Source organism: Bombina bombina, chromosome 3, assembly GCF_027579735.1.
Source record: "Bombina bombina isolate aBomBom1 chromosome 3, aBomBom1.pri, whole genome shotgun sequence".
In the NCBI taxonomy this organism is placed as follows: domain Eukaryota; kingdom Metazoa; phylum Chordata; class Amphibia; order Anura; family Bombinatoridae; genus Bombina; species Bombina bombina.
Window position 1 is genome coordinate 913,941,464 of NC_069501.1, and position 11,300 is coordinate 913,952,763.

An 11,300-nucleotide genomic window follows, 5' to 3' on the forward strand; every position below is an offset into this window, starting at 1 on the left:
AAGTTACAAATCTTTTTTCAATCATATGAGTTAGATAATTTTAATGAAAACAAATTAAATATTAAAAAAACATAAATGTAGAACGGCCAATGCTTGCTCCATCAGGGGTGCTGCACATAATGTCCGGGTGTGTGACGGCCGAGGAGAAGCTGTGGCTGGATTCGGTATAAATACTGATGGGCAATAGTAGTGTTTGATCACCTTCATTGGCAGCATCACCATTAGCTGCAGTAGCAGCAGCACTGGTAGATGCTTGAAAAAATTAAAACATGAAATAAAACATAAGTATCAACATAATTGTACATCATAATATCAATACAAAACTTAAAATCTTTGAATTTTAAACGTTTGGCGACATCTAAAACGCATTAAATATAACTTTACCTGCCAACTCGTCAGTATCATGCCCAAACAAATCCAGACCGAGCATCAAATTTGCCCCCAGCTTCTCCATCTGCTGAGTCTCGTACTCTGAGAGCTCAGCCGTATATGGCACGCCGCCACCAGTAGATCATGCAGACTGCTTTTCCCTGGCCAGCTTGGCCTTCAATATTCTCTTGATGTCAGAGAATCTTTTCTTACAGTGCGCTTCTGATTTGGGATGATTGCCTTCGGCGGACACACTGCCAGCTATAGCTCTCCAAATTTCTTTTTTTTTGGAGAGCGAGGTATTTTGGGCTTTGGAACCAATAATAAAATCATAGTACTCTAAAACAAGGGTAACTAAAACTTTGTTCTGCTCAAAATTAAATTGGACATTTTGCCTGACTTTGTCTTCCCAGACGCCATATCCCAAAACAAATAATAAAGAACACAAATGTTGCAATAGTAATCAAATGAAATAATCAAATAAAGGCCTACACAAGCTTAGTAGCACTTAATAGACTCCAGTTTCTATTCCCTTTTATAGATAGTCAATACGTAGACAATCAGCCATTGACAATTAGATAATCATCAATTAAAATTTAACAATATTAAAGGACATTGTGTTTACAATTCCATCATTTATGTTCAATTCCGGCATTTATGATGCTTGATTAATATAATCCTCAAATGTCAACTAAATTACATAATGAATTATAACCATCTACAATTGTGATGGTTGTGTCTCATTTAAATAATATTAGTGATTGATTTTACAGTTCAAGATGGCGCAATCTCAATTATTTAATGACAGTGAATTGGTCATCCTGTTCAACGGGATTGACAGCTATTTCAGATGGATTGCATGAGTGAGTGGCATTGTGCGCAAGGACAGGGATCGCATCATGATTTTTTGGACATTACTATTAAGATGCCACAATAAAGGTAATACTATTATAATTTTTAAAGGGCCATATTTTTGGAATAACTAAAATTTGAGTTGTATACGCAGTTAAAAATAATACATTTTAATCTCTTGTCAGTCAGTCATTGGTGACGCATTAAATATTATCAGTGATTTGCTGTTTTGAGCACATGATTCATATATTGCGCCTATCAAAATGCATAAAAAAATGATATTACAAAGAACCAATAAGATAGCTGTATGTTTTTTTTTGTTTTGTTTCACTTATTTTGAGGGAGGTGTTAGTTTGCTATTGGAGTTTGAGAGTGAGCAGTTGTGTTTTTTGGATTTCTTTGTGTTATTAATTAAAAGTTATGTCAAAGCCACCAGCATTTAGTTATGGTGAACTGGTCATTCTGGTCTATGGAATAAACAGATATTTCCCAAGGAGGATAGGTGGAGTGAGAGGGATCAGTCATGAAGAACAGGACACTATTGTTTATGAAATGATGAGATGCATGAGGCGGGTGTCTGGCATACAAAGGTTGCATCGCCGATGTCTCCAATGGTTCAGTGATCTGAGGCATAGGGAGCAGGATTGCTACAAAGCGATCAGATCACTGACCCGGAGATGTGAGTATTATTTATACAGTGTATTCACAAACATGACACACATAAAATAAAACAGGATTATATTTTAAAATATTTTAAAAATTTATATTCATACAATTTATATTTTTTGACAAAAAAGACGCAAGACATTGTAAAATATTTTTATTGCTTTCATTGTTAATAGATTATAGATTACAAAATTATTACTAAATATATATATATATATATATATATATCAGAATATATTATTATTATTATTATTGGTTATTTGTAGAGCGCCAACAGATTCTGCAGCGCTATATGTATATTTACTTTAATTGAGATATATATATATATATGTAGATTTATATTGAAATCTTTTAGTAATTTAAAAATTAAATTTTGTTTACTATGCAATATCTAATATCCATACATTTAAAAAATATTTGGCTAGATTACGAGTCTTTTGTTAGCCTTAAAAAGCAGCATTGAGAGGTCCCAATGTTGCTTTTTAACACGTCTGGCAGGTACAGGTGTATCGCTCACTTTTTTTCCGTGACTCAAGCATACTGCAAATCCCCTTATGTCAATTGCGTATCCTATCTTTTTAATGGGATTTTCCTAACTCCAGTATTATGAGTCTTGGAGAAAGTGAGCGGTACACCCTCTCCTGTCAAGACTCGTACCGCATTTAAAAGTCAGTAGTTAAGAGTTTTATGGGCTAACGCCGTAACATAAAACTCTTAACTAAAGTGCAAAAAGTACACTAACACCCATAAACTACCTATTAACTCCTAAACCGAGGCCCCTCACATCGCAAACAGTTAACTAAAGTTTTTAACCTCTAATCTGCCGACCGGACATCACCGCCACTTCAAAAAATATATTAACCCCTAAACTGCTGCACTCCCGCCTCGCAAATACTAGTTAAATGTTATAAACCACTAATCTGCTGCCCACAACATCGCTGCAACTATATTAAGTGTATTACCCCCTAAACCTAAATCTAATCCTATCCCTAACACCCCCTAACTTAAATATAATTTAAATAAAACTAAATAAAATTACTAAAATTAAATAAATAATTCCTATTTAAAACAAAATACTTACCTATAAAATAAACCCTAAAATAGCTACAATATAACTAATAGTTACATTGTAGCCATTTTAGGATTTATTTTTATTTTACAGACAAATTTGTATTTATTTTAACTAGGTAGAATAGTTTTTAAATAGTAATTAACTATTTAGTAACTTCATAGTTAAAATAAAAACAAATTTACCTGTAAAATAAACCCTAACCTAAGTTAATCTAACACCTAACACTACACTATAATTAAAATAATTTCCTAAATTAACTACAATTAACTACAATTAAATTAAATAAACTAAAGTACAAAAAAAAAAGCACTAAATTACAGAATATAATAAAATAATTACAAGAATTTTAAACTAATTACACCTAATCTAATCCCCTAATAAAATAAAAAAGCCCCTCAAAATAATAAAAATCCCTACCCTATACTAAATTACAAATAGCCATATAAAGGGCTTTTTGTGGGGCATTAAAATAATTACAAGAATTTAAAACTAATTACACCTAATCTAATCCCCCTAATAAAATCAAAAAGCCCCCCAAAATAATAAAAATCCCTACCCTATACTAAATTACAAATAGCCCTTAAAAGAGCTTTTTGTGGGGCATTGCCCCAAAGTAATCAGCTCTACTACCTGTAAAAAAAATACAATACCCCCCCAACATTAAAACCCACCACCCACACACCCAACCCTACTCTAAAACCCACCCAATCCCCCTTAATAAAACCTAACACTAACCCCTTGAAGATCACCCTACCTTGAGATGTATTCACCCAGTCAGGCACAAGTGGTCCTCCAGAGGGGCAGAAGTCTTCAACCGATCCGGGCAGAAGAGGACCTCCAGATGGGCAGAAGTCTTCATCCAGGCGGCATCTTCTATCTTCATCCATCCATAACGGAGCGGGTCCATCTTCAAGCCAGCCGACGTGGATCATCCTCTTCTTCCGATGACTCCTGACGAATGAAGGTTCCTTTAAATTACGTCATCCAAGATGGCGTCCCTTGCATTCCAATTGGCTGATAGGATTCTATCAGCCAATTGGATTTAAGGTAGGAAAAATCCTATTGGCTGATCCAATCAGCCAATAGAATTGAGCTTGCATTCTATTGGCTGATTGGAACAGCCAATAGAATGCAAGCTTGATCCTATTGGCTGATTGGATCAGCCAATAGGATTGAACTTCAATTCTATTGGCTGATTGGATCAGCCAATAGGATTTTTCCTACCTTAATTCTGATTGGCTGACAGAATCCGATCAGCCAATCGGAATTGAAGGGATGCCATCTTGGTTGACATCATTTAAAGGAACCTTCATTCGTCGGGAGTCGTCGGAAGAAGAGGATGCTCCGCATCGTCTGGCTTGAAGATGGACCCGCTCCACTCCGAAAGGATGAAGATAGAAGATGCCGCCTGAATGAAGACTTCTGCCAGTCAGATACTTCAGTAAGAACTGAAGTATCTGCAATGGGTGCCATACTACAATAAAAGCATAAGCATTATGAATGATAACATGCACACTTGTGCTATAAATTATTTTTCCAACTGCCACAAACATCTTATCAGCAAACAGGTGTATAATATGTATTAATATTTTTCCCTTCTGGTGAACCGCAGCCGTCCCACAGTCTCTACCAAGGTCTGTGTGAATAGATCAGGTGTGCTAGCTGTAGGCGCTGGTTCAGCTTGTATCAGTCGTTGGTATCTTCCTTTGCTTCCTCGGTTGTATAACTCTAGGTGCAAAATAGTGGTGCTGAAATATCAGAGAATACACCATACAAAGGTGAATATCTACTCACAGTGTATATTGCAGGTTACCGGCTCCTTCCCGTCTTTCTCAAAAGCAGTAAAAGTGCTTTACAAACCAAAGCATTTGGTTTGTAAAGCACTTTTATTGCTCTTGAGAAAGACGGCTGGGACCATTGAAACGCTTTTGCGTTGAGCCAAATAAAGACAAACTTTTTTACTGAATCTGTGATATTGTTTTTTCATATTGGGAAGGAGCCGGTAACCTGCAATATACACTGTGAGTAGATATTCACCTTTGTATGGTGTATTCTCTGATATTTCAGCACCACTATTTTGCACCTAGAGTTATACAACCGAGGAAGGAAAGGAAGATACCAATGACTGATACAAGCTGAACCAGCGCCTCCAGCTAGCACACCTGATCTTATCAGCAGCATTACAAACTACATGGAGGTACAGGGGAGGCTGGCCTCACCACCCTGGGTATGAGCGGAAGGAGTCTCTAAGTGGCATCCGCTTAGTTGTGCTGAGGCGCCTAGAGCAAGTATGGGGTAGGTGTGGACCAGTCCCTGCTTAGACATTGCAGGCGTCGTAGCTGCTTCTCCTCTCTGCCGCAAACTTCTCGAAGTAAGTGCCTCTGTTTGATCTCCGACTGTAATTTGGGGTTCTGACTGCTGTGTCATGACACTTCCATTTATTTCCGCCACAGGAGCTCCCCAAATTGGGTTTTATTTGTATACATGAACTCCTCAAAACAGTTATGCATCCGTGTGTCCAGCTCTTAAAGTGGATCCTGAATCTTATTGTGACCATCTTCCTCCATGTTCCCAATGGATGGAGTGGGTACAGTGGGTGTGCGGTAGTAAAAGCTGCCTCTTTACCCCGGGATCTGGGGAGGGTGTGATGCGGGAGTTTTGGCCTGTGTTGTAAGGAAGTTTCTTAGGATAAGGCACTTATGATATAAAATGGCGTTCCTTACCACATGCCTGTAAATGGATACACATTTTAATATTAGACCAACAGATATATACATTGATATCCCAACCCGTGCAATTAACAAAGTGTTGTATTTGCAAATAGGCAAATAAATTATTTCTGGGGAGATCAAATTGCTGAGAGAGGATCTCAAATGATAATATATGTCCACTGTCTGATAATATTTGATAGATATATTTATGACCCTTTTCACCCCATGTCCTAAATACTTTCTGTCTAGTTCCCAGCATAAATTCTGCATTACCTACTATAGGTATATATTCAGAGAAGGAGTAATCTATTCCTAATAAAGTGCAAAATTTGTGTCTTGCTATAATTATATTTTTAGTAGAGATTAAATCCTCTACATTGCCTGGAATATTTCTATATGTGTTATGTAAAATGGCCTTCAATGAGAATGGGTACATAATATAGCATTCCATATCGGCAGATGAAAACTAGTTAGAGTCTGCTAACCAGTCAATTGCAATTTTTACCACGGCGGCCAAATTGTAAAGGCTAATATTAGGTAGCACTAAGCCTGCTGTATTATGTGTTTGCATTAATCTATTTAAGGAAATGCGTGCCTTATTCCCTTTCCAGATACGTTTTGTGAACATAGTATATCATTTACTTAAATCGGATTTTTTTAAGAACAACGGAAGATTTTGCAATGGATATAATAATTGTGGAAAGATGATTGTTTTAATAAGACAAACTGTCTCCGAAACGGAAAAATGGAGAAAAGCCCACATTTCTAAATCTGTTTTAATCTTTTGAAAAAGCACTTGATAATTTAATTTATACCAGTTTTGTGGATTTATATGTAGATATATACCTAGATATATAAGTAAATCCACTACTTTGAAGCAGGGTCCTTGCATACTAGATCTAGTTATATGTACCCACAAAAGTTCACTTTTATCATAGTTTATTTTATATCCTGAAAAGGTACTAAAAATATTTAAACATGTTGAAATTAATGGTATTTTTTGAGCTGTATTATGGAGAACAATTAAGAGGTCATCTGCATTCAGAAGGATTTTTAATGCTTGTGTGGCCATGAGTATCCCATCACAAACCTCCCTTAACCAAATAGCAAGAGGTTCAAGAGCAATATTAAAAAGTAAGAGGGAGAGAAGACAACCCTGCTTGGTACCTTTTTTTAATAGTATTCCGGGAGTTAGAGACCCGTTAATCAATAAAAAAGACATTGGGTTATTATATATTATGAATAAATTGTACAAATTGATTTTTAAATCCAAATGCTTCAAGCGCTTTAAATAGGTGTTCCCATTTGATCGAAACAAAGGCCTTTTCAGCATCGAGTGTCAGTAAGGCTGTATCATAGCTAAATTGTTTCACCTTTAGTATTCTCTATGTTCCACATATAATCTAAAAAGGTTATAACTTTATGAATGTTTTGGAAGACTTTCTTGAGGTCATAAAGCCTGTTTGATCAGGATGGATAATTCTATCAAGACAACCCATAAGCCTAGATGCTGTAATGGAGGCTAAAATGTTATAGTCTGCGTTCATTACCGATATCAGTCTATATGAGGCAGGCTCCTGCAGATTTATACCTTTCTTAGGTATTATTTGCTGCAGAACAATAAACTGTTATTGGCTTCTTTTGTGAAAAGTAGTTATTAAAGAGTTTCTCCAAAGTTGGGTTCATTTCCTCCACAAGTATTTTAAGATATTCTGCAGGTAAGCAATTTGGGTCTGCTGCCTTATTTAACTTAGCCTCCATTATAGCTTTCACTATCTTCTCACATGTGATTGGGGCATTAAGTACTGCAAGTTGTTCTTCTGCTATCTTAGGGGTTTAAAATTGCAACCAAAAATTTACATGATTCAGGTTATTTCTACTGATCTTTGTATATAAATGTTGATAATATTTATAGAAAGTTTTAACAATATCTGTAAATCTCTGCTCTCCATTTTTAAAGGGTAAAATATAATTTATTTTCTTTTTATTTTTAACAAAATTAGCAAGATATTTAGCCGAACAACCATGGAATCCTCTAAAATTTAAATTTACCTTTAATTCTTCTCCTTGGGATTTTTGTTTTAAGACTATGGGCCATATCTATTAAGCTCTGTATGGAGCTTGAAGCCCCGTGTTTCAGACCTAAGACAACTGTTCCATAACCTGTCCGCCTGCTCTGAGGAGGCGGACAGAGATCGCCACAATTCAACCCGATCGAATACGATTGGGTTGATTGACTCCCCCCTGCTAGCAGCCAATTGGCCACAAATCTGCAGGGGGCAGCATTGCACCAGAAGTTCACAAGAGCTGCTGGGGCAATGATGAATCCGGAGAGCGTATTGCTCTCCGCATTCAGCGAGGTCTGTCAGACATGATCCGCAATGTCAGATCATAAATAGGCCCCTATATCCCTTTCCCAGTTTGCTTTAATATGATTTCCTCAGTTTATATCAGAAGGGTCATTATAAAATTTTCTGTAAGCATTTTTAACTTGATTTGTAATTTGAACTTCCCTAGCCAGTGCCTTCTTTTTCCTTCTATGCATGTACAATTTAATTTCTCCCCATATAACTGCTTTTGATGCTTCCCAGAATGTTTCTATTTTATTAAAATATGCAATGTTATGAGTGTAATAATCTCTCCATTTCTGTTTCAGCCAGAGAGAAAATCTAGTATTATTATAGAGATAACGAGGGAAAGAGATAGTTTGATCTAGTCACCATATAAAATAATAATGAAATAATCGCATGGTCTGATATAGAAATGTCACTTATCTGTGGTTCAATCTTTAAAATAGACAATGATTCATCAACCAATAAAAAATCTATTCTGGGAAAGGATTTGTGTGATTTTGATTCAAATGTAAAGGTATGCCAATTTGGATTTTTAATTCTCCATATATCAACTATTTTAAGTTTGGGTTTGAGTTTGGGTTACAAATGGGTAGATTACGAGTCTTGCGTTATGAGGGGTGCGGTGCTAACGTGCAGTTTATTGTAACCGCTCACTTACCTGCAGCGCTGGCATTACAGGTTTTTGCAAACCCGGTGTTAAAAGGCAAGAAGAGCAAAATTGAGCTCCAAACTGCACTCCAATACCAGCGCTGCTTAAGTGAGTGGTGATCTGGTTGTACGTACTCGTGCACAATTTCCTCATAGACATCAATGGGGAGAGCAGGCTGAGAAAAAGTCTAACACCTGCCAAAAAGCAGCGTAAAACTCAGTAACGCAGCCCCACTGATTCCTATGGGGAAACTACATTTATGTTTACACTTAATACCCTAACATGAACCCTGAGTCTAAACACCCCTAATCTTACACTTATTAACCCCTAATCTGCCGTGCCCGACATCGCTGACACCTACATTATACTTATTAACCCCTAATCTGCTGCCCCCAACATCGCCGACACCTACATTATATTTATTAACCTCTAATCTCCCTTCCCCAATGTCGCTGCAACCTACCTACATTTATTAACCCCTAATCTGCCGCCCCCAACATCGACGCCACTATTCAAAATGTATTAACCCCTAAACCTAAGTCTAACCCTAACCCTAACACCCCCTAACTTAAATATAAGTTAAATAAATATAAATACAATTCCTAACATTAACTAAATTATTCCTATTTAAAACTAAATACCTATAAAATAAACCCTAAACTAGCTACAATATAACTAAGTATACATTATATCTAGCTTAGCGTTTATTTTTATTTTACAGGCAAATTTGTATTTATTTTAACTAGGTAGAATAGTGACTAAATAGTTATTAACTATTTCATAACTACCTAGCTAAAATAAATACAAATTTACCTGTAAAATAAAACCTAACCTAAGTTATACTAACACCTAAAACTAAACTACAATTAAAATTAAATACAATTAGCTAAATTGCAAAAAAAAAAAACCCCACTAAATTACAGAAAATAAAAAACAAATGACAAGATATTTAAACTAAGTATAAAAGATACAGGACCAGCACTCACTTTATCCTTGATATTCCAAACAAAATCAAGATGGTGCACACCAGGGGGACCTCCCTTTCCAGAGTCCAGTAATAAGTAGCATAAAACAACACACCGGTGGCACTCAAAAATATGGCAACAGTGCCTTTATTAGAGCAATGTTTCGGGGCTCCTACCCCTTTACCAAGCTAACATGTATAAAGAAAAAGCACATATTTATATACATAGGAGACCAATCACAAATCAAAGGGGAGGGGTCACACACCTGTCAAGGTCTCACCTGACCCAACAAACAAATTAGTAATTCTCACATAGCTATATTTTAACCCCTTCAGCACCTAATGTGAAATAGACTCTAAATAGACTTTAAAAACAGATGCAGCAAGTTGCTATATAAACTATACTATATGGTTAGTTTTTTAGCTATTTAGCTACATATCATATGTCCATAGTTTATTAATCAACTAGAACCAGACATAGTAACATTGTAAACAAAGGCCTTAAATAAAGGGAAGTAAGTCGAATTCCCTGTTGAGTCCCTTGGGGTGCATAGTATCTAACTTCCAGATCCATCTGGCCTCCTCCTCCTTGACCCTATCACCCCCTCTAATCTGTGCAGGAGCCTGAACTATTCCCATATATCTAAGCTGGTTAATTTGATGGCCTTTCTCAATAAAATGTGCAGGAACTGGGAGGTTAGCAGTTTTCTCATTTCTAATCATAGATTTATGTTGGCATATGCGGTCTTTGACCCTTTGTGTCATCTCGCCAACATATAACAGCCCACATGGGTACTTTAACGCATATACCACATGAGTAGAATTACATGTGTAATACCCTTTGATTGAAATTTTTTCCCCAGTGTATGGATGTGAAATGCTACCTCCTTTTATGACATTACCACACTGACCACAACCTGGGCAGGGGAATGAACCATCCTTGGGTTTACCAAGGAATCTCTGGTCCCCTCTCCTAGTTGTATCAGAACTAGATATGGCTCTAACCAGCCTTTTACCTATGGTTTTACCCCTACGATAGGCTGCTCTAGGGATAGTCTGGAACTCTTCAATCTCTGGACAAGCTTCCTTAAGTAAAGGCCAGTTCCTCTTGATAATATTAAAAACTTTTTGGCTCATAGTGTTATATGATGTAACAAAATTCATTATTTTATTAGCATATGTAGTATGTGACTCATGGGGACTCTTAATGGATTGTTCTACTGCATCCAATTGCTGACTATCATAACCTCTTTGGATAAATTTATTTTTCATCTCAACAAATCTGACTTGTTTCATCTGGGGATCAGTGACTATTCTGTCCACCCTAATTAACTGGGATTTTTGGACACTGTTAAAAACCTTAGGGGGATGAACACTTTTGCGGTGCAATAAGGTATTACGGTCTGTGGGTTTCACAAATAAATCAGTCGTTTAGGACCCATTCTGTTTAAGGACAGTAGTATCCAAAAACTCAGCCTTGTGGTAATCATATTTGCAACTGAATTTTAGAAAGGGGACAGTATTCTCAATGTTGGCCTGGAGCTGTCTCAATTTTTCAGGGGGGCCCCGCCACACGATGAACAAATCATCAATGTAGCGGAACCACCCCTGACAATACTCATTAAACAAGGGATCATTATAGACTACTCTTTCTTCAATAGAG